The sequence below is a fragment of the Vicugna pacos genome, chromosome 31, assembly GCF_048564905.1.
Source record: "Vicugna pacos chromosome 31, VicPac4, whole genome shotgun sequence".
NCBI classification, from domain to species: domain Eukaryota; kingdom Metazoa; phylum Chordata; class Mammalia; order Artiodactyla; family Camelidae; genus Vicugna; species Vicugna pacos.
In genome coordinates this window covers 14,062,821-14,076,924 of record NC_133017.1, presented here as the reverse complement: position 1 = coordinate 14,076,924, position 14,104 = coordinate 14,062,821, and the positions used below count along the sequence as shown (strand labels likewise).

The window sequence follows — 14,104 nt, the reverse complement described above, 5'->3', positions numbered from 1 at the left end:
TAAAGAATGTTCACCAGGTCTGGACCTTAGAGAAGAGACACGCTTTGGCTGGAGTGACTCTTCCTCAGGGGAAACCAAGGGAACCAGCCTAAGGTGTGAATAGAGGCAATGAGTTTGACAAACAGATTGTCCCTTTAGGTCACGGACATCTTCCACTCATGGACACAGAACTGAAATGTGAATTATAAGTCAGCGTGGGGAATGGCCAAGGTGGAAGGAGTCCGATTGGATGTAGGCTGATGGAGAGACCGAGGTCAAATGTACCTTTTACTGGTGACGAATATGGCTTAGGGTAGAGAATTCTACAGATTTTTTAAAAATCACTTCTCTCAATTTCTTCTTCTTTACAAGAAAAAAAATGTATTCTAAAAATACTGAATAGTTAATATGTATTAGACATTATATAATTCAATTATTACATGACCATGCAATATGAATATTCAATCTTGCCGATGAGACAGTGGAAGCCCAGGGCCACAGAGCTGGTGACACCAGCCTTGTCTGTCTTCCAAGCCTTTGCTTGAGTCCTTGCTTTTGGAAGCTAGGTTGGGGGCAGTAATACGTTATGCAATACTTAGCTCCCCTGACGAACAAGAATGGACAAATAAAGGAAAGCCAAGTAAAAAGAATTTTTATAAGCATGTAGTGAGGACTCATAGGTTTTTTCAAAAAGTCTAGTGGGAGGTGGGGAGGGTACAGCTCAGTGCTAGAGCACGTGTTTAGCATGCACGAGGTCCTGGGTTCAATCAGTACCTCCATTAAAAAAATTAAAAAATAAAAATAAACTCCTAGAAAGTCTAAGTATTCTAATTACAGGTAAGGATGTTATGAAACCCCTTGGGAAGGCAGAGACGATGCAAAGACACATTGTGGGCATTAAGAGTGAAAATGATGGGAGCTTAGCTACCAGTATTGCTCAAGAAAGACATCAGAAAACTCTAGGGAGCTGTCAGAGGCAAAAAGAAAAGCAGAAGAATTGGAAAGGATCTGGAGAGATTGAAATTTGTCCACGTTGCACGTTTCTTTTGACAATACACATCCATCTCATGCAGATTCATTGTTTATTCTTACTATGCCAGGTTTCCCCTTCTGGTCTTCTGCTTCTCTGGGGTTTCGTAGACAGTAGTGGGAGTATTCAAATTTCAGGAGCATTTGGGATTTCAAAAAAGACAAAATATAAAGGTTCCCCAGCAGCACAGTTTACTTAGGGGCTTTTAATCTTGATAATCTGCATAGTGTATGAGAATTCCTACCTCAACTGTCTGTCTCCTTTCTCTTTAGTGTCTGGGGAAAAGTCAAGAGCCCCTCCCTCCAATTTAAATATTCTGTATAATTTTGGTGGAAGTGTTTTGCCCCAATCCATCTTTCCAATTCCTTTTCTGCTGTAATGAACCCAATTCACTCGTAAGAACCGCCATTGACAGCGTTATAAACTGGGTCATGGGCAGAGTCAAGTCCTGCCTTATGACTTAGCTGTCATTACCTTATGGGATTTGGCAAGTCCCCCAAACACCTAAACGCAACCTGGGTTTCTAGCCTCCGAGCTCTCAAAGGCTGACTACAGCGTGGCTGGGAGTGAACTGGAAACGCTGACCCTGGTGAGGAGATGCCAAAAGGGAAGAGATCACAACTTAATCTGAGCCAAAAGGCGTTCCTTTGCCAGAGGCATAAAGCGAGATCGCACTCCCATAACCCACGCATAGCGCAGAAATCACTGCTGAAGAGATTCAGCGTCACCAGCCAGACACGAAGTGAGTGATTTCTCTCCTTCCCTGTCCCACCGCAGTTTCCTCCCCCTTGGTCCCACACGCTAAGCCTCCACCTAACCTCGACTGCAGTCCCTGGTCTTATCAGGAGATCTGCACTCCCCACCACCGGAGCAGGATGGAGCGCATATTTCCAATGTGAAAAGACTGACATCATTATTATTTTAATTAACTAGTTGCCAGTTCACATTCTTTTCCGCCCTTTCCCCTCTCTTAACCTCACTCCCATTCCCCACTCTGCCCCAGCAGCACCAAGTGAATTTCCTCTGCTGCAGTCAGTGAAGATTCAGGATGAGTTTAGGATCTCAGACTCCCCGATAACACGGGTTGTTTTCGCCTGCAAGCTGTCAGGTCCACTCAGCATCACTGAAACGCTGAACGAGCAACCATAGTGTTGTCACATTGACGTCTTTATGTTGTGACTTTCTTTGCTAGCATTTAGAAAATGGACAACACGGTATTTTCTTGGACATTTTGATCAAATGAAAAACTATTATTATTTATTAGTTATTTATTAGTTGTAATTATATGTATCTTTTGACTATTTTGTGACTTTCCTAGCATTTAGAAAATGGACAACAGGGTGTTTTCTTGGACACTTAGGTCAAATGAAAAAATATTATTATTTATTGGTTATAGTTATATATTATGTATCTATATCATATTGTTTATTAGTTATAGTTATTAATTTAGGCTGTCTTTGTCAATGAGATCTAAAGTAAAAATTGTTAGCATGTTTCATCAGGGGTGAATCTGTACACAATTTTGCTACATACAGAACAGCCTGGCAGCTAGGTCACAGCATAATTTTACACCCACACCCTTTCTCAAGAACTGTGCATTTATATACGTGAACTGACTGAAACACTTTCAGAGACGTCATGAAGAAAGACTGAGAAGTCGAGATTCCCTCCCAGCACCTTCTCCATTTGGCAGTGCATCTTTTAAAAGAAGGTTCTGACCACACACATGTACGGTCCCTCACTTGGAAGACCAGTTTCCTGTTATAATCAACACAGATGACTTTTGGACTTAAAAAAAGGCAGAGAAATCTTCTAAATTGTTGAACTCTCTGGGTACGTGTATCTTCTGCTTTGTTAAGTTTATTTACTTTATCCAATATCCCTTCTCTTCTTGCTCTAGAGCCTGTTCAATATCACCGAATGAATCTCGGGAGGGGCTCGGAGATGGTCTGGCTTGGACACCATGCCTGAAGCGAGTGAGTGCGTATTGAGAGACTCAGGGTAGGGGGTGGTCTTCTCTGTTTTTTAATCACTCTATGGCTAGAAAATACAAACACTGTTTCTGATTATGAAATGCCTTCATATATTTTATAGATGTATAATTATTTTCTCATTAATGACGCATTTGAATAGCACACTTTAATCACTTTTTTAAAAAATTTATTCCTTAACGGAGGCACTGGGGGTTGAATTCAGGAGCTTGTGCATGCCAAGCACGAATTCTATCACAGAGCTATACTCCCCGTCCCCAATCATAATTTTTAAAAGCAAATATTTTACGTATAGATTTTCTCCTTTCCCTGATACTGTTTTAAGCCCAATATTTTAAGGATGATTTATCCTCCCATTAAATTTTTTGTTGTTTTGCACACACACCTAGAATGTCTGCTAATCAAGTCAGGACCACGTGCATCCAATTGAGTCTATGTGTCCAACCAAGTGTTGCCCTTCAGGGTTGATGTCTTAGGGGAAGTGAACTTACTGCAGGTTTGTCCCGACTTCAGCGACACCCGTTCATAAGTGGCCCCCAAGCTGCGACTTTTAGTAGTGGCACTTGAGTTGAAGAGAGGGGATTCTTTAAGAACAAGTTCCCTGGAGATGAACAGGAGAGCCCAGAAGAGATGAAAAGTGGGGAGAAGATGGAGGGATGAAAACAACTCCAAATTCTCCCAGAACCAGGACCGAGGGGATGTGATGACATTGACCTGTTAGGTGACACAGAAGGACAGCAGATTTGGGCAAAAGTTTATACTACAAAGAATACTAGGAGACGAGAGACCTGAGTGTTAAGTCCCTAAGGACCAAACACATCACTTCTTTTTTTCTCTAATTTTTTTCATAAAATGAGAATGATTATCAGTACGTTCGGTTGGAAACTTGGTGCCCCAGACATAAATCTGCTATAAGCTTCTGCACTTTTGTAATAGAAAAAAAAAAATCATGTTTCATTATGGCATTTCCCACAAGCTGCCTTCTTACTCTCGAATTACTTGTTCGATTTTAGAAAATAAATACAATGAAAATCTAACCACCAACTTACATTACCTTCATCAGTGAGGTGCGAAGTAAAGACTACCTGAACATACTGTGGGATTGCTATGTAAATACAGAGCTGCGGAGAAGTTAGGCTCCAAAGAACAAATCACCAGTGCTGGGTCCTCTGCTGAAAGAAGTCACACTGGCTTAGTCTTCTAAAAGATGACCGAAATATTAAAATAAACGCTTAAATTTTTTTTTCAGACTAGTTGTGTGTGTGCCAAAATTCTAGGTTGTTCAAAAAGTTAACTCCTGAGTCATTCAGGTTGACTCTGGATTAGAATTGCAATCTGATTCCTTCCCCTGTTAGATGGTAAGGTGAAATAACCATGTTTTCATTCAGTATTTATTTGGCCTCCCCGTGAGACAGGCTGATTTTCAGCTGCTGAGGACGGAGCAGCTTCTGTTTTCTGGGACCACAGGGTGTCACTGGGATGGATGCAGAGAGCAAACCAAGCAGTCAGCTCCAAGGTCGGGAGCGAAGGCGGTCGCACGGGAAAACACAGCCAGCTCGGGGCTGACAGTATTTTAAACACTTCAGGAGTGGTGACTCCGCGGTAGGCACCAAGCCAGGATCTTACATGTTAATCCCATTTTTAAATCTCATAACAACCTAATAGGTCCTTATTCCCATTCTACAGGTAGAAAAAGAGAGACTCTGTATTTGCCCAAAGTCACTTGTTATTGAAAGTGATAGACTCAGAATTGGGACCTAGGGACTCTGACGGTAGGTGTTTGAAGACACCTTCACAGGTTTAAACTGAGACTGCAGAATAAAAACTATGGGGTTAAGGAAGTGGTGGCCGTGGCAGGAATGGGGAGGGGGCTGTGGGGAGAGAGAAAGCCGCCCAGAGAAGGAAGTGGGCAGAGCAGCACGAGTATGTGGTGGCTGCAGCCCAGAGCTCCGGGACACAGAGTGGAGGGAGAGTTGATGGGGCAGGTCGGGTCACACCTTGCAGACAATACCTGCCTGGGAGCTGGTGCTTCAGGCTCCTCCCAGCTGTCAAGGGGAGCCCGGGGGGCGGGGGGGCTGAGAAACGTAAAAGACAATGTCATCTGTCAAGCTCCCTGGCTCTTTGATTTGGGAGAAATAGTGGTGTCCTTCCCAAACATTTGTTCTAGATGCCTTAATTCTTGTCTTACACATCAGGAAGCTAAATTCCAGTGTCGGAATGTGACTTGCCCAAGGTTACAAGTTAGAGAGCAAATTCCAACTAGAACTCTCGGTGTCTTTTCTGATCTCCTGGTGTCTTTTTACTCTGTCCTGTGGCTCTCTTATTATAATAAGATCTTTAAAGATCTGCTCTTTAAAAGTTTGTTTCCTGCTAAAAAATAAAACTGCCTTTTCCACTCCCAGCCTCTCTTTTAGCACAGATGATTCCAGATTAACCACCCCGAAGTACAGTTCTAAACACATTGCCCCTTTATTTCTATGTCATCATAAAATACGCAATTAGGATCAATAAAAAGAGCCAGTTCCTAAATTGAAAAAGTCAGTTATTTTTCATCTCACTTTATATATTCTGCATATGCAGCAGAATCACTTAGGAGACCACAAAATAAATAATTAGAATGTTTCTCCTTTGGCACCAAGCTAATATTCTATATTTTCTGTATTGCAACACTTTGTCACGAATTTGGTTTTCTCAGCGAGCACAAAGAAAGTAAGAAAACAGTCCATCAACAGGTCCGCTAATCTCTGTCTCCATATTTTCCTTCTGATAACCCTCACCTAGCAACTGAGTCACCATCCAGTAAGGGTTGCTGTTCATCTTATCTCTACAAATTTCCTTCACAAAAAAAAGGGAGTCTATTTGCTTTATAGATACAACGAGTTTTGAATGGAAATGCCAAAGGGGTGTTTTGTGCTTATATGTAACAGCTACAAATAGTGACAATATCGCAAGGAGACAGTTTGAAAACAAATCAGCCTGTATATATTTAAAATTTTTAAAAATAAGACTGTAAAGTCACTAGCATTTAAGATCTGGGTTTGTAATCTCACATCTTCCTCTGGGGTCATCTTTCCCACAGAGGAAGGTTGGAGAAAACTTCCGCTGAGGCACAGAGAGCCCGGGATTGTGTGTGTGTGTTTGTGGCTCGTCCTGCTCCGGGGCAGGTGCCAGCCTTGGGCCTTGAGAAGCTCTGGGGTTCCGGGGGAGAGGGCAGGGCTCTCCCACCACCCCTGCAAGTTCTGACTCCTAGAACAGAAGACCCACGTGGACCCCCTGAAAGTAGACCTCAGAAGTCAACGGCTCCAATGCAACGTCTCAGGGATTACCGAACTGGGGTCTCCCATGTGTCCCCCAGCCTGCATGGGCTTTTTGTAACCTACTAAAAGGAAAGACTGGACACCACTGCGCCCTCAAGCAATGTCACAGTGAAGGGTCTCTTCTCAGGTCCCACACAGGGCACCCAGAAAATGAATCCTTCCTCTTCCCCCAGCGCTTGCTGGCTCTGCAAGTTTGCATTCACTACTGCAAACTTAAAAGAAGTGTCACTAACAAAATGGAAAACTACTTTGTACACATTTTAAAACATTATACATTTCATCTGTAGGTGTATCTGACGTTTATGTAACTTCGGACTGGAGAGAGGCCTGAGAAAGAAAAACTATGTTTATTTATTCCCCAAACGTTACTTTTTTAAACATCACAGAATGCTGAAAGTCAGAGGCTGGAAACCCGAAATAGTTAAACTTGCAAAGAGACACTCATTCATTACTTTTCAGAAAAGAAAATCTTCTTAAAGGGAAAACATTCAATTCTTGGTTTCAGTCCAAAGGTTCTGTTCAGTTGTTTTGAAGTTACAAGGAAAAAAATGTACTTTTCCTATCGTACCCATTGACATTTTTAAACAAAAATAATTCAAAGATATTTAAACAGTACAACTTCAAATGTCCGTTGTTAATCCGCTGTGGGGAAGAATCTGTAGGGGAAAAAGAAAACTATGAAAAAATAAACTTGGAGTTTGGTCACCCTTTCAAACACTGAATCCAACGAAAATCCTTCTGGTTTATGATTGTACTATCACAGTGGGGTTTATTTTTAACTAAAAGAGAATATAAATTCCTGTATTGTCTCTTCCAAAAGTATTTTTTAAGGGGAAAACATCTGAAACTATTGCAGTTAGAATACAATTACAATCAGAACAAAACCCTCTCATTCTGGGAAGTTCGTTTTTACAGAGCGAGGCTGAATTAATTATCCTACCATTTCAGGAGACTTTTTGGTGAAGGTTATCCTTTATTTAAGATTATATGAAGTAGAATTAATATGTGACTTTTTCTCTATATTCTTGTTGTTATAATTTAAACCCAAATTCTATTCTTAAGCGGTCGAGGGATACACAAATTAATTTAAAGGAAAGAATCTGCAGTACAGTAGCCCAGAGATAAAAGCTCACCAGCGTGTCTCTGTGAGCTATTTAGTCTCTTGCGTGTAAAGACAGCGGAAAACCAACAGGTTTGAATCCTTGGGTAAGATATTTTATCTCTTGCAATTTGGTTTCCTTATCTGTAAAGTGGAGATAATAGTAAGACTCACGTAACAAAAGAGATCCACGCAAAATAGTGCGGATAACACCTCACGCTGCACACGCTTCGTGATTGTCGGCTCCCCTCCCCTTTCCTAGACGCAAACATTCATTAACATAACTTAAAAATAGAAAATACAAGGAAAATAAAATGACACCTAATAACCAACACTCAACACCTCTGTGTAATAAGTCAATTTACTCCCCACTGGATCGGTGTTTCCCCAGCCGTTGTTTTTACACCGTTAGTGCATGTGAAATTAACTTCGATGGTTCTAAACAGAAAGAAAAAGAAGAGAAATGAAAAAAAGGAGAAAAATATCAGAGTATGTCACACAGAGAAGAGTATTATTTCATTAAACTTGCGTTTTAGTTACACTGATGACGTGAGTATGCATGGTAGACCAGGTCACAGCATAAAATCTATTTCTTACAATTTTTTAAAAAAATTGTTGCAATTTTTAAAAATAAAAATTGAAATTTAAGAAGTATACATTTAAAAATTAAACATCTTTAAATTATAACAATTTTTTTAAAAAATTAAAAACATCATTTACTTTATCTGTTCTTCCTATTCTGACATCACTTCCTGGCTTTGAGGTCACAAAGTGTCTAGAGAGATAACCTTGAGCATATACTAGTGTTTGTAAATTTGCTGATGCATTTGCAACCACCGAACACATTTTCCACATCCACGCGTAACCAAATGTTCTGGTTGTCTGGCCAAAATCTGTAACTTATAGAGCAATTCCTAATTATGAGGCACTGTGCTAGACACACACTCTTCTTTAATCTTCAAACTACCTCATGGGGCATTGATTATTATCCTCACTTTACAAAGAGGAAACTGAGGCTCAGTGAAGGGAAGCCAAAGTCAGGATGGATGGATGGATTCTATCCAGGCTGGTCTCACTCCACCCCCTGCTTTTCCTGCTAAACTGTAACACGATCTCAGGTGGAATATAGTTCCATATATAACGTATTCAGTGGAGAAACGAGTCCCACGGCTGATGCTTCCCTGCCGACCGCAGAGAAACACAGACCAGGGAGAGGATGCCCCGCACGAAGGAAACTGCACATAGATGGCGAGGGGCACTCCTCTCCCGGAGCAAACTGGCTCTGTCAGTGACTGGTTTAGTCGTAACACAATTTAGCCTTTTAAAGAGTCAGAACTGTATAAATACAGCATAGGAAGTTCAAAAAGTTATATTTTAGAAACCGCATTCTTTTCTCCAGAACAGACAGCACAGAAGGTTCCATTTCCCACATTAAAACACTCCGTCTTCTCCTTGGGACACAGGGAAACATTTACAAAGAAGTCCGAACAGCCAGGAGCGTGAACCCTGGTTCTTTCCACTGTGTTCGCAAGAGCGGTGGATTCAATGGCAGACCGGGACTCTCAGAGTCCGTTCCAACCGCTCTGCTCATGCTCAGCTAATGTGAATCACTTTGACTGAGCACTGCCCTGCTTTGCAGAATGATGTTCTGACATTATTAATAGTTGGCTCAGTTTAGTCGACCACAATAAGAGCTTTCTCCAGCCTGAGACAGAGCCAATCACGCCCTTGTGAATGTCAGCATTAAGCCTGGGGACGGATTCAGATCCAACTTTTAAAATATAGTAAACACTCTCCGAAGATATATTACAATGGGCCGGCTACTAAAAACCAGCATAACAGGGTAATTGTGGGACTCCAGATGAAACCTAAGCTTAGCATGTATCACATGAGAACATGTTATAGAACAGAATTTTGTAGAGGGATTTCTACAATACCTACTAAAGAATGCGTTGGTCTACTTGTTCTTTCTTTTTCTGGCTTGCTCACAGCTACACAGCTCAAATCTGAATTAACTTATTCTTGTGTGATATCAGATAGTCTCAAAAATATCCTGTTTCAAAATTTCTCACTTATAAACAGTATGTACTCAGTAACAAGATGAATGAAAGAGCCTTTAGAAAGGATTATGAACAGCACCAAGAGGCATGCATCACTTGGGCCAACGGTAGCACAACCAGTGCCACAAGGAAAGATGCTCGGGGGCGGGGGGGGGGCGAGCTTGGGAAATTTACTTTAAATTATGCTAATGTGTCTTGAGCTAACATTCTTCCTTAAAAACAAAACGTTGGGGTGGAATTCCAATTACATTGGTCAAAACCACTGTGTTTAGACTAGAAGCAACTTCTTAAATCACTTAATTCATGTCCTTCTAGAACAAGACAATCATTTAATGAAGAACCTGGAATGTAACTCCTTTTTTCAGGAATCAAGGAAGAAATAGTGATTTATTTTCCAGTGACAAACTTTTAGACTGTTGATAATGTTCCTTGAAACCCCACCCCTATTAGCTCAAATTTTATTTAAAACTGCATATTTAAAACAGTGATGCCATTCAGTTCATGTTTTATCATACCAAGTATGGGAAACATAACTATAACAGCTTTTATATTATGTTTTAGCAGCTGGTCTCAAAGTCATTTCTGTCAAAATTCCTTTTCTGTTGTTTTTTAAAATTTTTGATTCATTATATCTTTATTTTTCATGTTTTTTTCTATTTTCTGATTGTCTGTGTAATAAAGGCTCAGTATAGATAAATTGGAACTATAGAAAAATAGATATGAAACAAAAAGTTCCCTAAACCCTGCCACACAAAAGCAATCACTGTTAACATTTAGAATTTTATCCTTCCAAAAGTGGTTTCCATGTATACAGCATGTATTGTTTTATAAAACATGTATAGTATATCCATCTCCAATAAACTATAAATCACAAGTAATTGCCTTTGTTACTAAAAAATTTTTTAATGTTTTAAGGGCTATAAATTTTATACTCCTGGACTATATAATGATTTTAAACTATTTTTATATCACTAGGAATTTATTTCTCCCAATTGTTCACTATTTATGTTATGATGAATCTCTTTTATATACACTTTGTGCTCATTATTTTTTAGAGATAGAATTACCATGTCACAAGGGCCAAGAAGATGCTTAAAGTTTTGACCTATATTGCATGACTGCCCTCCAAGGAGATGCAAATAGTACCTTCTCCCACCTGTTTCATCCCTTTCTGGCCATGTCGGAGGTTATCATTGTATTGGGTAGCCTGAAGATACAGTCCTCAATGATTCTCTCCCCTTCAGGATGGGCTGCACATGGTAACTTGCTTCTATTGAACAGAATGCGGTAGAAGTGAAGGGCTATCACTTCAGAGATTGGATTGTAAAAAGACTGCTTCTCTCATGTTCTTTCAGTAGCATGCTCTCTCCCTCTCTCTCTCTCTCTCTCTCTCAGTTTCTCTCTCTCTCATCACTTGCACCAGAGGAGTGAAGCCACCATGTTGTTCAAAGCCCAAAGGAGAGGAAGACATGGCATGAGTTTGAAACAGGATCCTTCAGCCTCCGTACAGTCTTGAGATGATTGCAACTTCATAAGGAACCTTGTGCAAGAACCACCCAGCCAGGCTGCCCGCAGATCCCTGCCCCCCAAATACTGTGAGAAGCAGTTTATTATTTTAAGCTGCTAAGTTTAGGGGTAACTTGTTCAATAGCAGTAGATAATACAATTATTTTCCCATCCTCATCAGTTTTCATTTAAATGCCTGTATCTTCAGAAAGATGGAACATTGTTTTTTCATTGGTCATTTGTGGTTCTTTCGTTGAGAACTATCTGTTGTCATGTTTTCCTTCCTCTTTATTAATTCCTAAGAGCTCATTATGTGTGAAAGACACAACTCTTGAACCATTACATATGTTCCAAATAATGTTTTCTCAGTTTTCCACTTTATGTTTCTGTAGACTCCAAAGCTATTAATATAAAAAAGTCTTTCAAGTTGTTATTGAAAAAAACCACATTATCTTTCCTGATTTTTTTCTTTCGTGTTTATGCAGAGAAAAGTCTTCCTCATTCCTGAGTTAGATACATATCCACCTATATTTTCTAATGGTTTTAGTTAATAAAATCATAGACATAAAACTAGGTAACATAGTCAAGTTTTATTTGTGTGATATGAGGTAAAGATATAACTTTTTTCTCTCCAAATAAACCTTTGATCGTCCCAGCAAAATTTATTTAATATTTTTCAGACTGATCTCAATCCTGTCAGTACATAGTAAATTCTGAGAGTAGTGGTTCTCAAAGTTTGTTTCATGGACCCAGGGGTTCCTTAGAGCCTTTCATGGGCCCCACAAAGAATGAAACTATTTCCATAAAATACTAAGGCATTATTTGACCTTGACATTGGCACAGATGAAGCCAAGTCAGTGGCAGGTGGAACTGTGGATGCGTCAGCTTCAGGCACACAGTGTGCTACTAATCACGTATTCTTCACTTTCTCACACTTGTACTTGAAAAACAAAAGGCTGATTTTACTTTGATGAAGCAATAGAAGTTACTGATTTTATGAACTCAAATGGCTTCAAGACTTAAATATAAGACGTGACACCCTAAGACTCCTAGAAGAGAACACAGGCAAAACATTTTCTCACATAAATTGTAGCAATGTTTTCCCAGGTCAGTCTCCCAAGGCAATAAAAATAAAAGAAAAATAAATAAACGAGACCTCATCAAACAGCACAGCAAAGGAAACTATAAACAAAATGAAAAGACAACTTAAAGAATGGGAGAAAATATTTGAAAATGATGCAACCCACAAGGGCTTAATTTCCAAAATATACAAACAGCTCATACAACTCAATAACAAAAACAAACAAACCATACGATAAAAAAAAATGGGCAGAAGACCTAGATAGACACTCTCCAAAGAAGACATACAGATGGCCAAGAGGCACTTGAAAAGATGCTCAGCATCACTGATTATTAGAGAAATGCTAATCAAAATTACATGAGGTATCACTTCACTCTAGTCAGAATGGCCATCATTAAAAAGTCTACAATTAATAAATTCTGGAGATGGTGTGGAGAAAAGGGAACCCTCCTACACTGTTGATAGGAATGTAATTTGGTGCAGCTACTATGGAAGACAGTTTAGAGGTTCCTTTAAAAAGTAAAAATAGAGTTGCCATACGATCCAGCAATCCCATTCCTGGGCATATATCCAGAGGAAACTCTAATTAGAAAAGACACATGCTCCCCAATGTTCACTATTTACAACAGCCAAGACATGGAAACAACCTAAATGTCCATCAACAGATGAAAGGATAAGAAGATGTGAGATATATATATATATATATATATATATATATATATATATATATGCAATAAAATATATATATATATATATATATATATGCAATAGAATACTACTCAGCTGTAAAAAAAGAATGACAATGCCATTTGCAGCAACATGGATGGATCTGGGGATTATCATACTAAGTAAAGTAAGTCAGACAGAGAAAGACAAACATCACATATCACTATTATATGTGGAATCTAAAATATGATACAAATGAATTTATTTACCAAACAGACTCACAGACACAGGAAACAAACATATGGTTACCGAAGGGGAAAGTAGGGGGAGGGATAAATTAGGAGTTTGGGATTAGCAGATACAAACTACTATATATAAAATAGATAAACAACAAGGTCCTATTGTATAGCACAGGGAACTATATGTAATATTTTTTAATAAATCATAAAGGAAAAAATATAAAAAAGACCATATATATATGTATATATATATATATATAGCTGAATCACTTTGCTGTACACCAGAAAAAAAACACAACATTTTAAATCAACTATACCTCAATAATAAATAAATACATAAATAAATAAATAGTTACTAATTTTATTAAACCTCAACCCTTGCGTATACATGGTTTTACTATTCTGGGTGACAGAATGGGAAGCACACATAAAACATTTCTACTGCATAGCGAAAAATCGAAGTTGTCTTGAGGGAAAACACTTGTGCAATTTCTTAAATTGCAAGCTGTTTTCATGAAACATCGTTTTACTTGAAAGAATGACTGACAGACGAACTACGGTCACCCAGATTTTGGTATCCGGCAGACATTTTCTTGGAAATGAATGAGGTGAACTTGTCACTTCAGGGAAAACAAGATATTTATTACCGGAAGTAAAATGTGAACTTTCAAGTGAATATTAGAATGTGGGGAAACTTGTATCGAACATCAAAATCATGACAGCGTCCAAAGACACTGCTGATGAGATCAGTGTTGACATTAACGAACGTGATTTTTTGGGGGACATTGTGTGATAAAATATAACAGCATTTAGAGCATTGGCATAATTCAGTTCAGAGTACAAGACAGACAAATGGATTGTACAGTAGAAAAAGTTCACATGGATACGGTTTCAGACTTCACACTGCAGCTGATCTTGAAGACCCCACCCATTAGTGAGGTGGGTTCTAGCTCGGTGTCGGAGCAGCAGACTGGCCCATCTGCCTTATCCAGCCGTACATCCATGTGGGGCCAGACCTCCACACGCACGAACCCAAACAGCGTACAGCCGCGGAGGGAATGCAGAAGCAGATGTGAACCCCCAGCTGTCTTCTATTGAACACGATAGTAAAGAGAATTAAAAAAATGTAAAACGGC

The 14,104-nt window shown here is 39.3% G+C and overlaps 1 long non-coding RNA gene across 2 annotated transcripts; it reads left to right on the top strand.

The window, feature by feature from the left end:
* Nucleotides 1–2,658: 2,658 nt before the first annotated feature.
* LOC140690557 (uncharacterized) lies at nucleotides 2,659–4,224 on the top strand. Of its 2 annotated transcripts, none has more exons than XR_012065857.1 (3): nucleotides 2,659–2,808; nucleotides 2,910–2,985; nucleotides 4,064–4,224. It is a non-coding gene; the product is annotated as an uncharacterized lncRNA (long non-coding RNA). The 2 variants fall into 2 exon arrangements; XR_012065856.1 differs by having other exon boundaries at nucleotides 4,014–4,224.
* Nucleotides 4,225–14,104: the final 9,880 nt, after the last annotated feature.